The sequence below is a fragment of the Macaca thibetana genome, chromosome 5 (genome assembly GCF_024542745.1).
Source record: "Macaca thibetana thibetana isolate TM-01 chromosome 5, ASM2454274v1, whole genome shotgun sequence".
Taxonomy (NCBI): Eukaryota; Metazoa; Chordata; class Mammalia; order Primates; family Cercopithecidae; genus Macaca; species Macaca thibetana.
The window spans coordinates 133,490,510-133,510,685 of record NC_065582.1 but is presented as its reverse complement, the minus strand read 5'-3'; the positions used below and the strand labels follow the sequence as shown (position 1 = coordinate 133,510,685).

The 20,176-nt window shown below is 38.8% G+C and overlaps 1 non-coding gene across 1 annotated transcript; it reads right to left on the bottom strand.

The window, feature by feature from the left end:
* Positions 1–13,106: 13,106 nt before the first annotated feature.
* LOC126955929 (U5 spliceosomal RNA) lies at positions 13,107–13,222 on the bottom strand. Its single transcript, XR_007726191.1, has one exon. It is a non-coding gene; the product is annotated as a U5 spliceosomal RNA (small nuclear RNA).
* Positions 13,223–20,176: the final 6,954 nt, after the last annotated feature.

Sequence of the window (20,176 nt, the reverse complement as noted above, 5' to 3'; positions counted from 1 at the left end):
TTCTCCTGTGCTCTGCTCTGTATGTAGTGTGGGAGGAATTCAAGTTCAGAATGAACTACTTGGCACTATCTCCTCCCCTCAAACAGAACATGGTGATTGTGGGATATCACAAAACACTCTTTGCTAAAGTAATGTAGGGAAGATGAAACTTTTATGTTAAATAGGAGGTTCTAAGATGATATGTAAATCAAATTTTGGTCTAAGAAAAATTTGAGATTATTTATGAAAACTACATTTCCAGCCTCAAGCCTCAGAAAAAGAGATTAATAGGTCTAACGTAAAACCCAAGTATTTGCATTTTAAATAAGTGTATCAGTTTTAAAACCTGGTCCCCAAATTTGTTGATGCTCCTTGTATGGAGAGCTGGATTCTGTCTCCTCTCCTTGACTCTGGATAAAGTCACTGCTTAACCAAGAGCATACAGTAGAAGGGATGCTGTGCAGGTTTCTGGGCCTAGAATTTCAACAGTAGCTTCCACCTCTTGCCTCTTGGGATACTTATTGTTGGAACCAAGCCACAGTGCTATAAGGAAGCCAAGCAGCCATATGGTGAGGCCCTATGTAGGTTCCAGCCAACCAGCCAGCTCAAACCCAGCAACAAGCCCAAGACACATGAGTGAGAGAGTGGGCCTTCTGAGGATTCCAGCCCCTGGATATTAATCACCTTCAAGCAGCACCTGCTGAATCTGTGGAGCAGAGATAAGCCAAGCTTCCCAATCCCTTCCCAAATTGATGAATGAATGACTCTTGTTTTAAGCCACTGAGTTTTGGTCTGGTTTGTTAAACAGTAATGATAACCAGAATAACAATTTATTCAGGTAACTCTTAAGTTTATGGACCATGTATTTTGAAAAATACTCTTTCTGATAATCAAATGTCAGGAGATTTTACAAAATGTATGGGGTAAAAACTATCAAAGAAAATAATGTTTTTTTCAAGATGGCTGACTTAGCGACATCAGATGCCAGTTCTACTCGGAAAGAAGATCAAAGTTACTGGTGAATGGACAAGTTTCAGGTGGAAAACTGAGGGAAGAAAGCCAGAACCTGTCAGAGAGCGCAAAGGAGGAAGCTGGACTGCAAAAAAGGAAAGCAGCAAGAATATGGCAGAGATCAGCCCCTGTGGAACGTGGAGTCCTGCGGAAAGACTAGGTGGGAGTGCTTCTCTGCTCCCCTCACTCCTCTGACCATCTGCTGACCACCAACTGTTGGGGAGCCCCTCTCCCCTGGTGACCCTGAGCAATGCTGTTAGTGGCAATTTGGGAACTTTCCAGGGACAGAGACCTGGGTGGCCAGTTTGTGCAGGTGTGCCCACACTCTCTCATACCTGAACTGAGACAGCAGGTGCCATACTGGTTGTGCACCCATAGTGGGCCACTGCCCTGGCCAGGGATTCTCTGCCATTGAGTCACCACACCACCATACCTAACAACCTGCTTGGACTTCGGCAAGCACAGGGGACAGTGGGTCCCCAGGAAGCTGCAGAATTCCTGGAAATCTAATGGTCCGCATGGGCCCCCCTAAGGGAGGGGGGAGTGCAGCCCACCAGGGCCTCCCTTGGGAGAAAGGAGACAGGGGTGTGATGGCAATCACTGAAGGGCACAGCACTGATGTCCGGAAATGGAAGTGGAGAGAGGGTCATCTCCTATCCACCGCCCCAGTCCCATCCTCTGTTGCAGACACAGCAGTGGCTCTTCTCACTGGGGGTGAGTGTGTGGACATGTGGAGAAAGTATTTTTTGTGCTTTTCATGCCAGCTCCACACCTCACTGAAATTGACCCTATGCCACTTGGATGCCAAAGGACTGGACCCAGCTACTCCTCCCTATGCAGAGTGGCAATGTCTTGGCAAAGAAGGACAGAAAAATTACAAAGCTGCCTACTCTGGACTGGGGGAAGGGGCAAAGCCTCTTCAATTCATTTTGGTGGTAGTCATCAGAGGGGCATATCTGTTTCCTGCAGCCACACTGTAGTCAGGAATCAAAGGTCACAGTCTTTATGAATTCAAGTTCATAAGTCCTGCAACAGGGGTATGATAGGGAAGTGGGTTGCACTCCTGCCTGCTCTGGATGAGGAGTTGGTGAATCCCTCCTGCTCCTTTCTCCAAGACCTTAGCACACCTCAACACAATCTTTTCCTACCCCACTACCCTGCATCAGACAAGGTGTTTTCTTTTTTATTTATTAATTTACTTTTTATTACACTTTAAGTTCTAGGGTACACGTGCACAACGTGCAGGTTTGTTACATATGTATACATGTGCCATGTTGGTGTGCTGCACCCATTAACTCATCATTTATGTTAGGTATTTCTCCTAATCCTATTCCTCCCCCTTCCCCCCACCCCACGACAGACCCCAGTGTGTGGTGTTCCCCACCCTGTGTCCAAGTGTTCTCATTGTTCAGTTCCCACCTATGAGTGAGAACATGCAGTGTTTGGTTTTCTGTCCTTGCAATAGTTTGCTCAGAATGATGGTTTCCAGCTGCATCCATGTCCCTACAAAGGACATGAACTCATCTTTTTTTACGGCTGCATAGTATTCCATAGTGTATATGTGCCACATTTTCTTAATCCAGTCTATCATTAATGGACATTTGGGTTGATTCCAAGTCTTCGCTATTATGAATACTGCCTCAGTAAACATACGTGTTCATGTGTCTTTACAGCAGCATGATTTATAATCCTTTGGGTATCTACCCAGTAATGGGATGGCCGGGTCAAATGGTATTTCTAGTTCTAGATCCTTGAGGAATTATCACACTGTTTTCCACAATGGTTGAACTAGTTTACAGTCCCACCAACAGTGTAAAAGTGTTCCTATTTCTTCACATCCTCTGCAACACCTGTTGTTTCCTGACTCTTTAATGATCGCCATTCTAACTGGTGTGAGATAGTATCTCATTGTGGTTTTGATTTGCATTTCTCTGATGGCCGGTGATGATGAGCATTTTTTCATGTGTCTGTTGGCTGCAGAAATGTCTTCTTTTGAGAAGTGTGTGTTCGTACCCTTTGCCCACTTTTTGATGGGCTGTTTGATTTTTTTCTTGTAAATTTGTTTAAGTTCTTTGTAGATTCTGGATATTAGCCCTTTGTCAGATGGGTAGATTGTAAAAATTTTCTCCCATTCTGTAGGTTGCCTGTTCACTCTGATGGTGGTTTCTTTTACTGTGCAGAAGCTCTTTAGTTTAATAGATCCCATTTGTCAATTTTGGCTTTTGTTGCCATTGCTTTTGGTGTTTTAGTCATGAAGTCCTTGCCCATGTCTATGTCCTGAATGGTATTGCCTAGGTTTTCTTCTAGAGTTTTTGTGGTGTTCGGTCTAACATGTAAGTGTTCATGCTACCTGATTTCAAACTATACTACAAGGCTACAGTAACCAAAACAGCATGGTACTGGTACCAAAACAGAGATATAGACCAATGGAACAGAACAGAGCCCTCAGAAATAATACCACACATCTACAACCATCTGATCTTTGACAAACCTGACAAAAACAAGAAATGGGGAAAGGATTTCCTATTTAATAAATGGTGCTGGGAAAACTGGATAGCCATATGTAGAAAGCTGAAACTCGATCCTTTCCTTACACCTTATACAAAAATTAATTCAAGATGGATCAGCGAAGCTGTTTTCAATCTTCATCAGCCCCCCTGAGGATAAGCTGGCTTTTACTTTTAAGCACCACCAGTGTGGCTGCGGGCCATGGATATTGCCTCAGTTCAGTAAGCCTGAACTGCACTACCAAAGATCCTGCTGTCAGCAGGGCTTAGTGCTAGTCCAGAGATAAGCTTCTTGAGTCCTCTACACCCTCAGCCGTGCGGGAGATAGTGTGTAAGCTCATACAATATGTAACTTCAACAAACAGCATCTGAGAAAGCACACAGAAGCTATCCACAACCAAGGAACCCAAACAGAGCCTTAGGCCTCTGAAAGCACCCGGAAACAAAGCCAAATAATCATACACAACATACTCCACAGTCATACCCTCAAGGAAAAAAAGAATAAAAATATTTAGAAGTCTCATCCAAATGATTGCAAATTCAAAAATAAGAAGGAGCAGCTCCCTCAGATGAGAAAGAATCAGTGCAAGAACTCTGACAATACAAGAAGCCAGAGTATTTCGACACCTAGGATTGCACTATCTCTCTAGCAATGGATGTTAATTAAATTGAAAAGTCTAGAATGACAAAGAATTCAAAATATGGATTTCAAAGTAACGGAATGAGATCCAAGAGAAAGTTGAAATTCAACATACACAAAAGAAACAGAAAAATGACTCAGGATATGAAAGATGAGATAGCTGTATTAAGAAAAAATGAAATAGACCATCTGGAATTGAAAAATTCACTACAGGAATTTCAAAATACAATTGGAGGCTTTAAACAATAGACTAGATAAAGACTAGAAGAAAGAATTTAAGAGCTTGAAGACCAGTCTTTTGTATTAACCCCATCAGACAAAAACAAAAACAAAAAGATTGAAAAAATGAACAAAGCTCTCAAGAAATAGGGGATTATGTAAAGTGACCAAACCTACACATTATCGGCATTTTTGAGAGAGAAGATGAAAATGTGAGAAACTTAGATTACATAATCAAAGGAATACTTCAGGAAAACGTCCCTGATCTTGCTAGATTGATCAACATTCAGATATGAGAAATTCAGAAAATACTTGCAAGATACTATAAAAGACAACCATTTCCAAGTTATAGTCATCTGACTGTCCAAGATCAATGCAAAAGAAAAAATCTTAAAGGCTGATAAAGAAAAGGATCATATTACTTGTAAAGGAAATTCCATCAGACTGACAATAGAATTCTCAGCAGAAACTTTACAAACCAGAAGAGATTGGGGGCCTAATTTTAGCCTTTTTAAAGAAAAAAAAATGCCAGCCAAGAAATTCATATCCTGCCACACTAAGCTTTATAAATGAAGGAGAAATAAAGTCCTTCTCAGGCAAACAAATGCTAAGGGAATCAATCACCACCAGAATGGGCCTACAAGAGATGCTCAAAGAAGTTCAAAACATGGAAACAAAAGAACTATACTTGGTATCATAAAAGCACACATAAGTACAAAGCTTACAGATCCTATAAAGCAATTATACAATTCAGACTATGAAGAAACTAGGTAACAAAAATATGACAGGAACAAAACCTCACATATCAATATTAACCTTGAACATAAGTGGCCTAAATGCTGAAAAGACATAGAGTGGCAAGTGGGATAAAACAACAACAACAACAACAACAAGGTCCAACCTTTTGCTGCCTTCAAGAGACACATCTGCATGTGTAATAACACCCATGGTCTCAAAATAAAGGGATGGAGAAATATCTATCATGCAAACAAAGACAAAAAAGAGCAGAGGTTGCTATTCTTGTATCAGATAAAACATACTCTAAAGCAACAACGGTAAAAAGAAGAAGGCCATTATATAATGACAAAGGGTTCAATTCAATGGGATTTTACTATCCTCAATATATATGCACCCAACATTGGAGCACCCAGATTCATAAAACAAATACTGCTAGACTTCAGAAAAGAGATAGACAGACATACAATAATAGTGGGAGATGTCAACACCCCACTGATAGCACTAGATAGATCATCAAGGCAGAAAACTAACAAAGAAACTCTGTACTTAAATTGAACTTTTGAACGAATAGTCCTAATAGACATATACAGAATACACCACCCAACAACCACAGCTTATACATTTTTTTTCTCATCTGTGCATGGGACATTCTCTAAAATTAACTACATGCTCAGTCATAAGCAAGTCTTAATAAATTTAAAAAATCAAAATCATATCAGGCATTTTCTCAGACCACAGTAGAATACAATTAGAAATCAATAGAAAGAGAACTCTCAAAACTACACAAGTACTTGGAATTGCTCCTGAATGACTTTTGGATAAACAACAAAATTAAGGCAGAAGTCAACAAAAATGAAACTAATATGAATAGAGACACAATATACCAAAACCTCTGGGATACAGCAAAAGCCATACTAAAAAGGAAGTTTATAATGCTAAAGCCTATCTAAAAAAGATAGAAAAATCTCAAATTAACAACCTAATGTCACACCTAAAGGAACTAGAAAAATAAGAACAATCCAAACCCAAAGCTAGCAGAAGAAAAGAAATAAAAAAGGCCAGAGCAGAACCAAATGAAATTGAGACCGAAAAACCCACACAAAATGAAAAGTTGGTTTTTGAAAGAATAAACAAAATGAGTAGATCACCAGCTAGATTAATCAGAAAAAAGAGAGAAGATTCAAATAAGCATAATCAGAAATGACAAAGTATAATGAGGTGACATTAGGACTGATACCACAGAAATACAAAAAATCCTCAGAGACTGTTATGAACATCTCTATGCATACAAATGAGAAAATCTAGAGAAAATGGATAAGTTCCTGGAAATACACAACCTCCCAAGATTGAAGTAGAAAGAAATTGAAACCTAGAGCAGATCAATAACAAGTTATGGAATTGAATCAGTAATGAAAAAATCTGCCCACCAAAAAAACTACAAAAAGCCCTGCATCAGATGGATTTGCAGCCACATTCCACCAGATGTACAAAAAAGAGCTGGTACCAGTCTTACAGAAGCCATTCCAAAAAAATCAAAGAGGAGGGCTTCCTTTCTAACTCATTCTACAAAACCAGTATCATACTGATACCAAAATCTGGCAAGGACACAACAACAAAAGAAAACTACAGGCCAATATTCCTGATGAATATAGATGCAAAAATCCTCAACAAAATACTAGCAAAACAAATTCGGCAGCACATCAAAGGGATAATTCATCACGATCAAGTGGGTTTTATTCCTGAGATGCAAGGATGGTTGAACAAATGCAAATCAATAAATGTGATTCACCATATAAACAGAATTAAAAACAAAAACCGTATGATCATCTCAATAGAGGCAGAAAAAGCACTTGTTAAAATCCAACATCCCTTCATGATAAAAATTTTCAACAAAATGAAATCATATCCTCTGCAGCAACATGAATGCAGCTGGAGGCCATTATCCTAAGCAAATTAATGCAGAAACAGAAAACCAAATACCACTTGTTCTCACTTATAAGTAAGACCTAAATATTGGGTACTCATGGACATAAAGATGGCAGCCATAGACACTGGGGACTACTTGGTGGGGGGGAAAATGGGGAGGGGGCAACAGTTGAAAAACTAACTGTTGTTGTACTATGCTCAGTACCTGGGTGACAGGATCTTTCGTATCCCAAACCTCAGCATCATACAATACACCCAGGTAACAAACCTGCATATGTACTCCCTGAATTTACAATAAAAGTTGATAAAAAGCTTCAGCAAACCAGGCCTTGAAGGAACAAACCTCAAAATAATAAGAGCTATGTATGACAGACTCATAGGCAACGTCATCCTGAATGAGCAAAAGTTGAGAGCATCCCCCTAAGAACTGGAAAAAGATAGTGATGTCCACTGTTACCACTTCTATTCAACATAGTACTGAAAATGCTAGCCAGAGCAATCAGGCACAAGAAAGAAATAAAAGACATCCAAATAGGAAAAGACGAAATCAAATTATCTGTCTTCACTGATGATATAATCCTATACCTAGAAAACTATAAATATTCCTCCAAAAGACTCTCAGACCTGATAAATGACTTCAGGAAAGTTTCAGGATACAAAGTCAACACACAAAAATCAGTAACATTTCTATATACCAATAATGGTCAAGCTGAGAAACAAATCAGGAACTAATCCTATTTACAATAGCCACACACACACACAAAAAATACCAAGCAATACATTTAACCAAGAAGGTGAAAGATCTCTGTAAGGAGATCTACAAAACACTGATGAAAGAAATAATAGATGAACAAACTAATGGAGAAACATTCTGTGGTCATGGATCGAAAGAATCAATATCATTAAAATGACCATACTCTGCAAAGCCATCTATAGATTCAATGCTATTCCTATCAAATTACCAACATAATGTTTTACAGAATAAGAAAAAACATTTAAAATTCATATGAACCTAAAAGGAGCCCAACTAGTCAATGAAATCTTAAGCAAAAAGCACAAAGCCAAAGGCATTACATTATCCAACTTCAAACTATACTACAAGTCTATAGTAACGAAAACAGCATGGTGCTGGTATAAAAACAGACACATAGATCAATGAAACAGAATGGAGAACTCAGAAATAAAGCCACACATCTACAAACAACTGATATTTGACAAAGTCAACAAAAATAAACTATGGGTAAAGGACATCCTATTCAGTAAATGGTGCTGGGAATACTGGCTAACCATATGCAGAAGAATGAGACTGGACCCTATCTCTTAGCATGTACAAGAATTAGCTCAAGATAGCTTAAGACTTAAATGGAAGACTGAAACTATAAAAACCCAAGAAAAAGCAGAGGAAAAACTCCTCTGGACATTGGCCTCCACAAAGAATTTATGACTTAAGATCTTAAAAGCAAACGCAACAAAAACAAAAACAGACAAATATGACTTAATTAATTATAAAGCTTCCACACAGCCAAAGAACTATCAATAAACAATCTATAGAACTGCAGAAAATTTTTGTGATCTACCCATCTGACAAAGGTCTACTATCCAGCATTTAAATTTAAGCATTTAAAGAACTTCAATTTACGAGAAAAACACAACCCAATTAGAAAGTGGGCAAAGGACATGAACAGATACTTTTCAAAAGAAGACATACAGATGGCCACAAGCATATGAAAAAATGCTCAACATTGCTGATTGTTAGAGAAATGCAAATCAAAATCACAATGAGGTACCATCTCACACCAGTCAGAATGGTTACTATGTAAAAGCAAACAAAAACAACAACAACAACAACAACAAACATGCTGGCGAGGTTGCAGAGAAAAAGGAATGCTTGCTTATACATTGTTGTTGGGAGTGTAAATCAGTTCAACCATTGTGGAAGACAATGGCAATTCCTCAAAGACCTAAAACAGAACTGCCATTTGACCCAGCAATCCCATCACTGGGAATGTACCCAAAGGAATATAAATTGTTCTGTTATAAAGACGCATGCACATATATGTTCACTGCAGCACTATTCACAATAGCAAAGATATGGTATCAATCTTACTGCCCATCAATGGTAGACTAGAAAAGGAAAATGTGGTACGTATACAAAATGGAATAATATGGTACCATAAAAAAGAACAAGATTAAGATCATGTCCTTTGTAGGAACAGGGATGGAGCTGGAGGCCATTATCCTTAGCAAACTAATGCGGGAACAGAAAACCAAATATCGCATTGTATTAGTCCATTCTCTTGCTGCTATAAAGAAATACCCGAGACTGGGTAATTTATAAAGAAAAGACGTTTAATTGACTCATAGTTCTGCGTGGTTTGGGAGGGCTCAGGAAACTTACAATCATGGCAGAAGGCACCTCTTCAAAGGGCAGCAAGAGAGAGAATGAGTGCAAGCAGCGGGAATGCCAGATGCTTATAAAACCATCAGATCTCATGAGACTCATTCATTATCATGAGAACAGCCTAAGGGGGGAAACTGCCCCCGTGATCCAATTACATGCCCTTGGCATGTGGGGATTATTACAATTCAAAGTGAGATTTGGGTTGGGACACAGAGCCAAACCATATCACGTATGTTTTCACTTATAAGTGGGAGCTAAATGATGAGAACATGTGGACACATAAAGGGGAACAACACACACTGGGGCCTATAGGAGGGTGGAGGGTTGGAGTAGTAAGAGTATCAGAAAAACTAACTAACTGGACTAGGCTTAATAGTTGGTGACAAAATAATCTGTACAACAAACCTCCATGACACAAGTTTACCTATACAACAAACCTGCACATGTACCCTGGAACTTAAAGGTTAAATTAAAAACAAAGAGGAGATACATGCAGCCAACAAACATATGAAAAAATACTCAATGTCACTAATCATCAGAGAAATGCAAATTAAAACCACAGTGAGATATTATCTCACACCAATCAGAATGGCTATTATTAAAAAGTAAAAAAAAAAACAACAGATGATAGCAAGGTTGCAGAGAAAAGGGAAAGCTTATACACTGTTGGTAGGAATGCAAATTAGTTCCGTGTGGTAAACAGTCTGGAGATTTCTCAAAGAACTAAAAGCAGAACTACCATTCAGCCCAGCAATCCCTCTATTGGATATCTACCCAAAGGAAAAGAAACCATTTAATCAAAAAGACAGCTTGCACTTTTATGTTTATTGCAGCCCTATTCACAATAGCAAAGTCATGGAATCAACCTAAGCGTCAATCAAGAGTAGACTGGGTAAAGAAAATGTGGTGTTTAGTTTTTTAAAAAACGTGATGTTTAATGTTTAAAAGAAAATGTGGTATTAATATATACCATGGACTACCACACAACCATAAAAAAGAATGAAATCATGTCTTTTACAGTAACATGGATGTAGGTGGAGACCATTATCTTAAGTGAAATAACTCAGAAACAGAAAATAAAATATCACGCGTTCTGCCTTAAAAGTGGGAGCTAAACAATGGGTACTCTTGGACATTAAGATGGCAACAATAGACACTGAGGACTCCAAAAGTGGGAGGGTAAGAAGGGGGCGAGGTTAAAAGTCTACCTTTTGCGTGCTATGTTCACTACTTGGGTGATAGGTTCACTCGAAGTCCAAACCCCATCATTATGCAATATACTCGTGTAACCAACATGCGCATGAACCTATAATTTAAAAAAAAATAAGAAAAAGAGAAAATGATGTGATCAATAGTTATATGCAGGGAAGAAAGTATTTTAATATGAGGTCTCAATCAGTAATATGGAGAGCATGAACCTCAGTCTGCACATTCAGATATATAGAAGAAATAACTTTTTAAATTTTGGTAAGGTAACGTAATTTTTTTTCCCTTATTCCATTTTTCTGCAATGCTGAGGCACTGGGAGTTTCTGATCTTGGCTACCATTTATTCACCCTGTGGTAACTACAGACATTTCCCTGGTCCTATGTCCACTATGATCACTGCTTAGGGTTTCTAATCCCTGACTGCAAGAACAAGGCTCTTTGAAGTCCAGCTTTCTGAGCTGCTTCTGTCCCTGGTCAGCACAACAGGACAACATGCTGGTGCAGGGCAGTCCATGGGTTGCCCAAGGCCCAGTGGTCACACTTTGCAGCTGTTTCTACTCTGCATCATGCTGCCTTCTTCGTGCCCCAAATGGAAGAGTGAAGTGGGTAAATGAGTGAAGTGTACCAGTTGAAAGATAAAAGGTGCTGTCACTATTTAGCTCCATCTAATTGTTGCCATAAAGGAATTTGGGCTCAGGGTGCCAGATAGTCTGATATTTAAAGAAAATCCTGAAGTGATCATTGTTATGTGGTATCTCCTGGTATTAACTGCATATAACAAAGACAAAATTTAAAAGTATATTAAGGTGAAATGAAACATATCTGTCTGCCAGCTTTACAGCCTGCCAGTTTGTAAGCTCTGACTTAGTTAATTTTATGTGTGTGTGGGTTGAGGGGGAGGGGATATAAAGAGCAAAGCAGAACAAAGAATAAAAAGAAATATTGGAACCAAAGCTTGATCCAGGAGTTTTTAAAAAATATTATCCCCGTGAAAAAGAGGGAATAAAGGATAATATAAAACTTAAAGAAAACGACATTTTTCAATCTGGTTTCAAATGAGGGCAGTTTCTATGTGTCAAATAATCATCCAGTCAATAAATAGTGCCTTGCCTAGAGTTCAGAGCCCAGAGTCTGGGACGACCTAGGGTATCACAACTGAAAAGGAGATAGGAATGGAAAGAGAACTCAATAGGAGAGGGCTGTGAGACTCCAAGAAGCCAGTTTACAGAGATGTAAGCAAGCAGGCTTTCTTCTCTGTCTGATGACAATTTTGAATGTTAGGTTTGTCTTCCGACTGGAAAGGAAAAGCAATTGAAATTCACAAGCATTTCTTTACTTACTTTGAATATGATACCATTCAGAGAGTAATCACGAACCCTCCCACTCAGACATAATCACCGTTCTCTGAGTTTAGCTCCTAAAATGTTAATTAAAACAATATGTTAAACTTAGGGTCTAAAAAATGAGCAAGGGACAGAGGAATGCAAGGCTTGCTAGATGAATATAGGTCACTGGGGAGCCAATGAGGAAGAAGATTTCTACACAGCTGTCCCTTGTGCTGTCAGTCAGCCTTCTAGAGCAATGCTGTAGCTTTACTGGGAAAGGGCCAGATTCAAGATCATATTTAGGAGATAGGCCAGGGAGTTGGTCTAAAGTTCTCCATACTATGAGATCTACCTTTCCTTTTGGATGGCATGCAAGAGGGCATTTGGGGAATGCACAAGAGTAAAGAAGTATTTATAGTTAAAGCTCTTGTTGAAGGCGAGAAAAACAAAACGAAGTCCAAAACCAACTCTAACAGATCTAAAACAAGAGTAGAAACATTTGCTCACATAATAGAACAGTCAAGGATAGGATTGTTGTAGCTCTCTCCAGGGTCTCAAATGATCTTATCAGGACTTAGTTACTCTTCTCTCTTGACCCTAACTAGACACTTGCCCAGAAGTTCCAGGTTAACACTGAAATTTCAGGTTCAAGTTCAATGGAAAAGAGAGCATCACATCCCAGTGGTTCAAAACTAAGCTCCAAAATTAACTCTGCTTGCACCAAAACAAACTGCATGCCAACACTTGATTCAATCCTGTGACTAAGGGAATATTAGCACTTTGACTGGCTGGGACTAGGTCAGGCCGAATAATTCAACATTGGAGATTTTCTGCATTTTTTTTTTTTAAATCCCACCAGTTCTTTTTCTCTTTATACTTTAGTTTGAGTCCTTTGCATTGATCTGTCTTTCAGTTAATGGAAATTGTGTCCTATCAACTGTTTAAATCAATCTGTTGCATTCTTACTTTCATATATTACATTTTAAAATTTTAGAATGTCCATTTGATTCTTTTGTTATAGATTCACCCCAGACATGTACAAGCATGTTTAAAGAAGCATTCTTCAAAATAGATAAAACTAGAACCTCAATACTTTTTAAAAATTATGTTAATAATCTTAATTATTCTTATATATATAAAATAATATATAGAGACCCTTGCCAAAATAAGGCCTCAAAAATTGATTTAAGACTTAGAATTGTTCCTCTCCATGAAAATCATTAGTAAAAGGAGAAACATTTATATGATCTGTAAAGAAACTGGAGAATCAAAATAATTTCTATAAAAAGTAGAATAGATAAATTATCTGTTACATTCATAGAATGAGATACCACGTTGTAATGAAAATGAATGGGCTGGGCGTGGTGGCTCAAGCCTGTAATCCTAGCACTTTGGGAGGCTGAGACGGGCGGATCACGAGGTCAGGAGATCGAGACCATCCTGGCTAAAACGGTGAAACCCCGTCTCTACTAAAAAATACAAAAAACTAGCCGGGTGAGGCGGCGGGCGCCTGTAGTCCCAGCTACTCGGGAGGCTGAGGCAGGAGGATGGCCTGAACCTGGGAGGCGGAGCTTGCAGTGAGCTGAGATCCGGCCACTGCGCTCCAGCCTGGGGGACAGAGCAGCAAGACTCCGTCTCAAAAAAAAAAAAAAAAAAAAAAAAAAAAAAAAAAAAGAAAATGAATGAACTATAACTACATCCAATATCATGGATGAAAGTTAAAAACTTAAGACAAAGCAGGCAAGTTATTCACCCTGTGACAACTACTGACATTTTCTTGGTCCTATGTCCCCTAACGGGTCATTGCTTAGGATTTCTAATCCCTGACTGCAGGAACAAGGCTCTTTGAAGTCCAGCATTCTGAGCTGCTTCGGTTCCCGGTCAGCACAACAGGACAACATGCTGGTGCAGGGCAGTCCATGGGCTACCCAAGGCCCGGTGGTCATACTTTGCAGCTGTTTCTACTCTGTATCATGCTGCCTTCTTCGGGCTCCAAGTGAGTGAAGTGGAATCACAAAATAATGTGTGATTACATTTATGTAAAGTTCAGAAACAGACTAAAATAGCTAAGGACCTATATTAAGGTAGCAAAAATATAAACAAAAGCAAGGAAACAATTATGAACAAAGCCAGGATACATACTTTTGGATAGATATAGTATATTTTGCAATAAAGAAAGCATACAATAAAGGAAAGAGGTAATCACGGGTTTTGGCAAACCCATGAGAACATAAGCAGTTTACTTCTGCCTTTTACCTCTATAGTATCTTCTGCTGCCTCCTTTCAACACTATCACAAACTTTCCACAGTGATGCTCTCTCTTTGTGGCCTGAACTCTCCACTCCTGTCCTAGACAAGTAGTAAGTAATGGTTTCTCCTGCAGCCCTCTGTCACTGGACAGAAAAGTCAGTGTGTACTCTAGAAAGAGTTATTCACATGTCTCTATAATCAGTATGATAGATAGGTTCCAGGAGCAAATATGAGATAAACCATAGCTGCAAGGAAGCTGGAAATAAGACAAATGAGATTGTGCCCTGGGAGTCACACTACAAAATCAGATAATGAATTTAAACAGAGTTGTAAATTCCCGCTAAATAATAGGTAAGATTCTTTTAGTATTTGCTAAGGCTAATTTGTGAAAATTATTACATACATAATCCTTACAACAATTTTGCAAATTAAATGAGGTTATTTTCTTAATATTGCAATGGAGGAAACTGATTTTTGGACATTTTCAATGAAGTCCTCAGGGTCACATGGCCAGAAAGTGGCAGAACTGAGATCGTCTAGCTCTCAAGCCCTTGTCCTGAACTCTCTCATTATAATATCCTTACAAAGAAGGTGCAGTGGCTCCCAGGCCTGAGCAAGACTGGAGAATTTCATCATCTATGATATAATTTAGCAACAGAAGTGTGGCCAATCAGAGTGACTTGGGAGGCCCAATCTGGGCATATTTCAGGAAGAGAAGGTCCTGCCAATCGACTGTTTCTCATGATCCTTCAGGGTTAAGGATATTTCTACAGGGAGCGTGGATAGATCAGGCTTGCTTAGCCTCATGATACTAGACATTTTAATTATGCAGATAATCTCTTGTCCTCTGAATTCTTGTTTAGCAAGCAGCTTTCTGGTTATAAGTTGACTTTCCAAGAAAAACACATTAGAATTTGGAGTCTGTGTCAATGTGAATATTCTGGTGTGTGTGAGAGCTTTTATTTATCATTGTCTACAAATATATTGGCATTATTTGCACAAAAGTTTTGTGAGCTATGGAAATGTGAATTTTCTCATTAGAGGTTGGATTTTGAAAGCTGGATCTACAAAAATCTGATTTCTGAGTCTAGAAGACTGAAGACCGGTCTCTGAACATTGGCAAATTCATTAAAGTAAAGTTATTATGTAAAACCTTTTGAACAATAAGCCACTGACCCTTTTGTATTCAGAATTTAAACCTGGTGTGGGGTTTAGCTTTTCTACTTAACTCCCCTAAGTGTATCAGTTCACTTTATCTGGTGACTGACACACTATAAGGCAGAATAAACCATGAAGTCATTAAATTTCAGTAAAGTGATATGGTAGGGAGAGGTTCAGAGGAGTGCTGTAGACTGAATTATTTTCCACCCCAAATTCCCATGTTAAAGCTCTAACCTCTGCTGGGCGCGGTGGCTCACGCCTGTAATCCCAGCACTTTGGGAGGCAGAGTTGGGCGGATCACGAGGTCAGGAGATTGAGATCATCCTGGCTAACACAGTGAAACCCCATCTCTACTAAAAATACAAAAAATTAGCCAGGCATGGTGGCAGACGCCTGTAGTCCCAGCTACTGGGGAAGCTGAGGAAGGAGAATGGCGTGAACCTGGGAGGCGGAGCTTGCAGTGAGCCGAGATGGTGTCACTGCACTCCAGCCTGGGCGACAGAGCGAGACTCCGTCTCAAAAAAACAAACAACAACAACAACAACAACAACAACAAAAAGCTCTAACCTCCAACATGATGATATTTGGAGGTGGAACCTTTTGGGAGGTAATAGGTTATGAGGAAATCATGAGGGTGGGGTCCTCTTGATGAGATTTGTGCCCTTATAAGAAGAGACGTCAGAGAGAGCTTGCTTCCATTCTCTCTGTGTGCACAAAGAGGTCACGAAACCACACAGTGAGACGGTTGACATAGATAAGCAAGGACATCTATAATGCCCTCACTAGAACTTGACCATACTGACACCCTGATCATGGGTTTCTAGCTTCAACAACTGTGAGAAAATAAATTTCTGTGGTTTAAGCCACCCAGGCTATAATATTTTGTTATGGCAGCCTTAGCAGACTAATCCAAGGGGTCAATGGAAAATAAGGAGGCAATTTTCCTTTGAGTGACTGAGATGCTATGGCAGGGGTAGGACAGGCTCAAGAGACCTAAAAGGCCAGCCCAGGAACATAAAGAACCCAGAGAACATCATCTTAAAAAGAAGAAATTTGAAAAATTCCCTTTGCTTCATTTAGGACTATCTTATATTTGGTATTCTGCACCAGGCCTCTCCTCTTAGATTTTTCTGTTTTCTGCATCTGTTTTATTCAGTGGAAGAGTTGCACTAGTGTCATCAACACTCAGAGCACTTTTAGAAAGTAAAAAATTTGACTCACTAAAAATGCTTCATTACATAGTATTCCTTTCACAGACCATTCTTTCCTTTCTGGAAAAGAATCAGGTTATAAAACCCAGGGAATGCAGTTAGCAGGACTTTTAAATGGTGTTTGATTTTTTAAAAGCCTAAGCATCCGACCATGGTTTTTCCAAGTCAAACAGCAGTTTTAAAACTAAGAAGCTTTGAAGTCAGAGGCCTGTAACGCTGTGAGCTACTCTCTTTCTCCTGCTCTCTCTCCTGAAATAGTAGGTGAGATCAGATGAGAAAATTCATACAGATACTGTTTGTGTTTCTCGACATAGAAGGTCATTTCTTAAGCGTCTGCCCTATAAACCTTACTTGGGTTCTATAATGCACTGAGACACTTTTTTGAAATATATAAGAAAAAAATTCAGTGGGCTGAGGAAAACTTATGTAACCACACTGTTATTACTTTTAAACATGAAAAATGTCATTTTCCCTTTACTTTTCAAATAATGAACAGAAAGACCCAGGCTTTCTGAAGGTTACCTAGCAAGCCAAGACCAACACTGATTTTAAAGTCACAAAGATAGAGGCCTCTTTAAAGAATGCAAAGTCCCCAATAATAACAGCTATCTTTTATGTTGTACCTACAACATACCAATTACTTTACTTGCTATCTTACTTTATTTTTCACTGTTGCAGGATACCCTCAATGAGATATTTGTAATGGATAAATAAAGTGAAGTTCAGAGTGGTTAAGTAACTGGACCAAGACACATTACTCATTAAGAGGCTGTGTCAGAATATAAAACTAACTCTCTGACTCTGAAATCCACCTTCTCTCCACTATGCCATGTGAGATGCATAATAATATCTATATTTCTGGACACACTCAGTAAATCTGTTAATAACTACATTTTAATTTTAGAATAGTAGAGAACTTTCAGTGAGACTAAGAATGATCCAATGACTTGAATGTTTTTTATAACCATAGACATTTTTTTTTTCTAAGCAAAGCTGATTTTTGAAAATGGTAGTACATGTTTGCCAGGAAGGCAGAAAAGCTAGAGACATTGAGGACTGTGTTTTACCAGAAGGTTCTAATCATGCCATGGTAACCAAACATTAAGGTACTGACCTGCATAACTAACAGTGATCATAATAATGCACACTTATAGAGTACTTTTCAGGTTGGAGATAAGTTGTTTGGAAGAAGACAAGACAACTGGATCAGAAAAGAAGCCACACCATATAGTGAGATTAGCTTTCTCTGGGAAATGCTTAGATCAAAGTTTCTATAGAGACTGTGAGGAATTCTATGTTACCAATTGTCACCAGGAAAGCAGTCTACCGCAAAATGCAATAAATACAAAAGGAGTTGGAAATTGGGAATTGGCTTGTTATAACAATGTGTGAAATGAAGAGTGCTGAAGTGGAGGTAGTTAAAAATAATCAGAGTGGGAGGAGTATTACCTGGAGAAATAGAGGTATAAGGGTGGATTTGTGAGCAGTCTACTGCATTAAAGAAAGAAGGGCGTTTGGTCTGTTTGACAGATCTATCGCCACAGGGGAGGAAAGTGGTCAATTAGTTTGCTTTATCTTCATAATGCTCCCAGGATAATCCAACTCCTTGGCCCTGTTTTTACACTCTCTAAGCAACCTTCTGATGGCAACTGGGTTTCTCAAATAGATTTCTTTCCTTGGAAGGAAATGAGTAGACAGACTGGCATGATTCGATCTGCTTGGCAGTGTGATCTCTCACTGTAGATTAAGATTTTGGCTCGGGTGATGGGTGCACCAAAATCTCACAAATCACCACTAAAGAATTTAATCATGCTTTGGGAGGCCGAGACGGGTGGATCACGAAGTCAGGAGATCGAGTCCATCCTGGGTAACCCGGTGAAACCCCGTCTCTACTAAAAAAATACAAAAAACTAGCTGGGCATGGTGGCGGGCACCTGTAGTCCCAGCTGCTCGGGAGGCTGAGGCAGGAGAATGGCGTAAACCCGGGAAGCGGAGCTTGCAGTGAGCTGAGATCTGGCCACTGCACTCCAGCCTGGGTGACAGAGCGAGACTCCGTCTCAAAAAAAAAAAAAAAAGAATTTAATCATGCAAGCAAATATCACCTGTACCCCAATAACTTATGAAAAAAAATATTTTGGCTCCTGTATTTGGTATAATTGAGTGATTTGAGTCGGGTCCCTTTGGGCCTGACTTCTCAAGGCCTTGAGTCTATAGAACTGACAATAGCAACCACTTACATTTGTATAGTAGTTTATAGTTGATAAGCCTTCTGAGCGATGTCATATCATTTAGTCACAATGTGTCTGTGAGTTAGTTATTATGATCTCTGTCTAATAAGACTTGAAAAAGTTAAGTGAATTTCTCAAGGTCATCTAGTAAGAGGAATACAAGACACAAAACCTAGTGCTTCTGAGGCTACATTCAGAGCTTCTGCACTACCAGGGACAGGTCAGTACACAAATGTGTAAGAACTCATGACATTGAGTTTGCAACAAATTGCAGGCTTACCAATATCTTGCTACAAGAGATATTGTAGCAATATCCTTTATCTGTTTCTAGAAAAAGGAGGTATTTTTTTAAGCTTATTTAACTGTCACCTCCAATTTCCCCATTCTCCATCTAGCCATAGGAAACCCACTAACCAGAAACCTACTTTCTGACTCTATAGATTTGCCTATTTTTGACATTCCACATAAATGGAATCGTACAATGCGTGGTCCTTTGTGTCTGGCTTCTTTCACTTAGTATAATGTTTTCAAGGTTCATCCAAGTTGCAGCATGTATCAGTGTTTTAATCCTTTTTTATTGTCAAATAATATTCCATTGTGTGGATCTACCACAGTTGGTTATCCAGTCATCAACTGGTGGGCATTTTGGTTGTTTCCACTTTTTGACTATTGTGAATAGTGCTGCTATAAACCTTCATGTACAAGTTGTCTTGTGAACCTGTGTTTTCATTTATTTGGGGTATATAACTAATATATAGTTATTGCTGTATATTAGTTATATAGAGTGGAATTGCTGGATTGTATAACTCTATATGTTTAACCATTTGAGAACTGCCATATTGTTTTCCAAAGTGGCTATTCATATTATATTCCTACCAACAGTATATGAGAGCTCCAATTTTCCATAGGCTTACCAATACATGTTGTTATCTGACTTTTTGATTATAGCTATCCTAGTGGGTATGAAGTGGTGTCTCATTATGATTTTGATTTATATTTCCCTGATGGCTAATGATGCTGAACATCTTTTTATATGCTTACTGGTCCTTTGTGTATCTTCTTTGGGGAAATGTGTATCCAAATCCTTCGTCCATTTTCAAATGGGGTTGTTTGTCTTTTTGTTATTGAGTTATACCAGTTCTTTGTATATTCTGGATATGAGTCCCTTATCAAATACATAATTTGAAAAAACCTTAGTCTCATTTTATAGGTTGTCTTTCACTCTCTTGACTGTGTCCTTTGTTTTACAATAGTTTTTAATTTTGATGATAACCACCAATGTATCTATATTTTTCTTTTATTATTGTGCTTTTGGTGTAAGGATGGATATTTTTGGATAAGGAAAAAAGTTGATTACATGTTTAAATGGCAT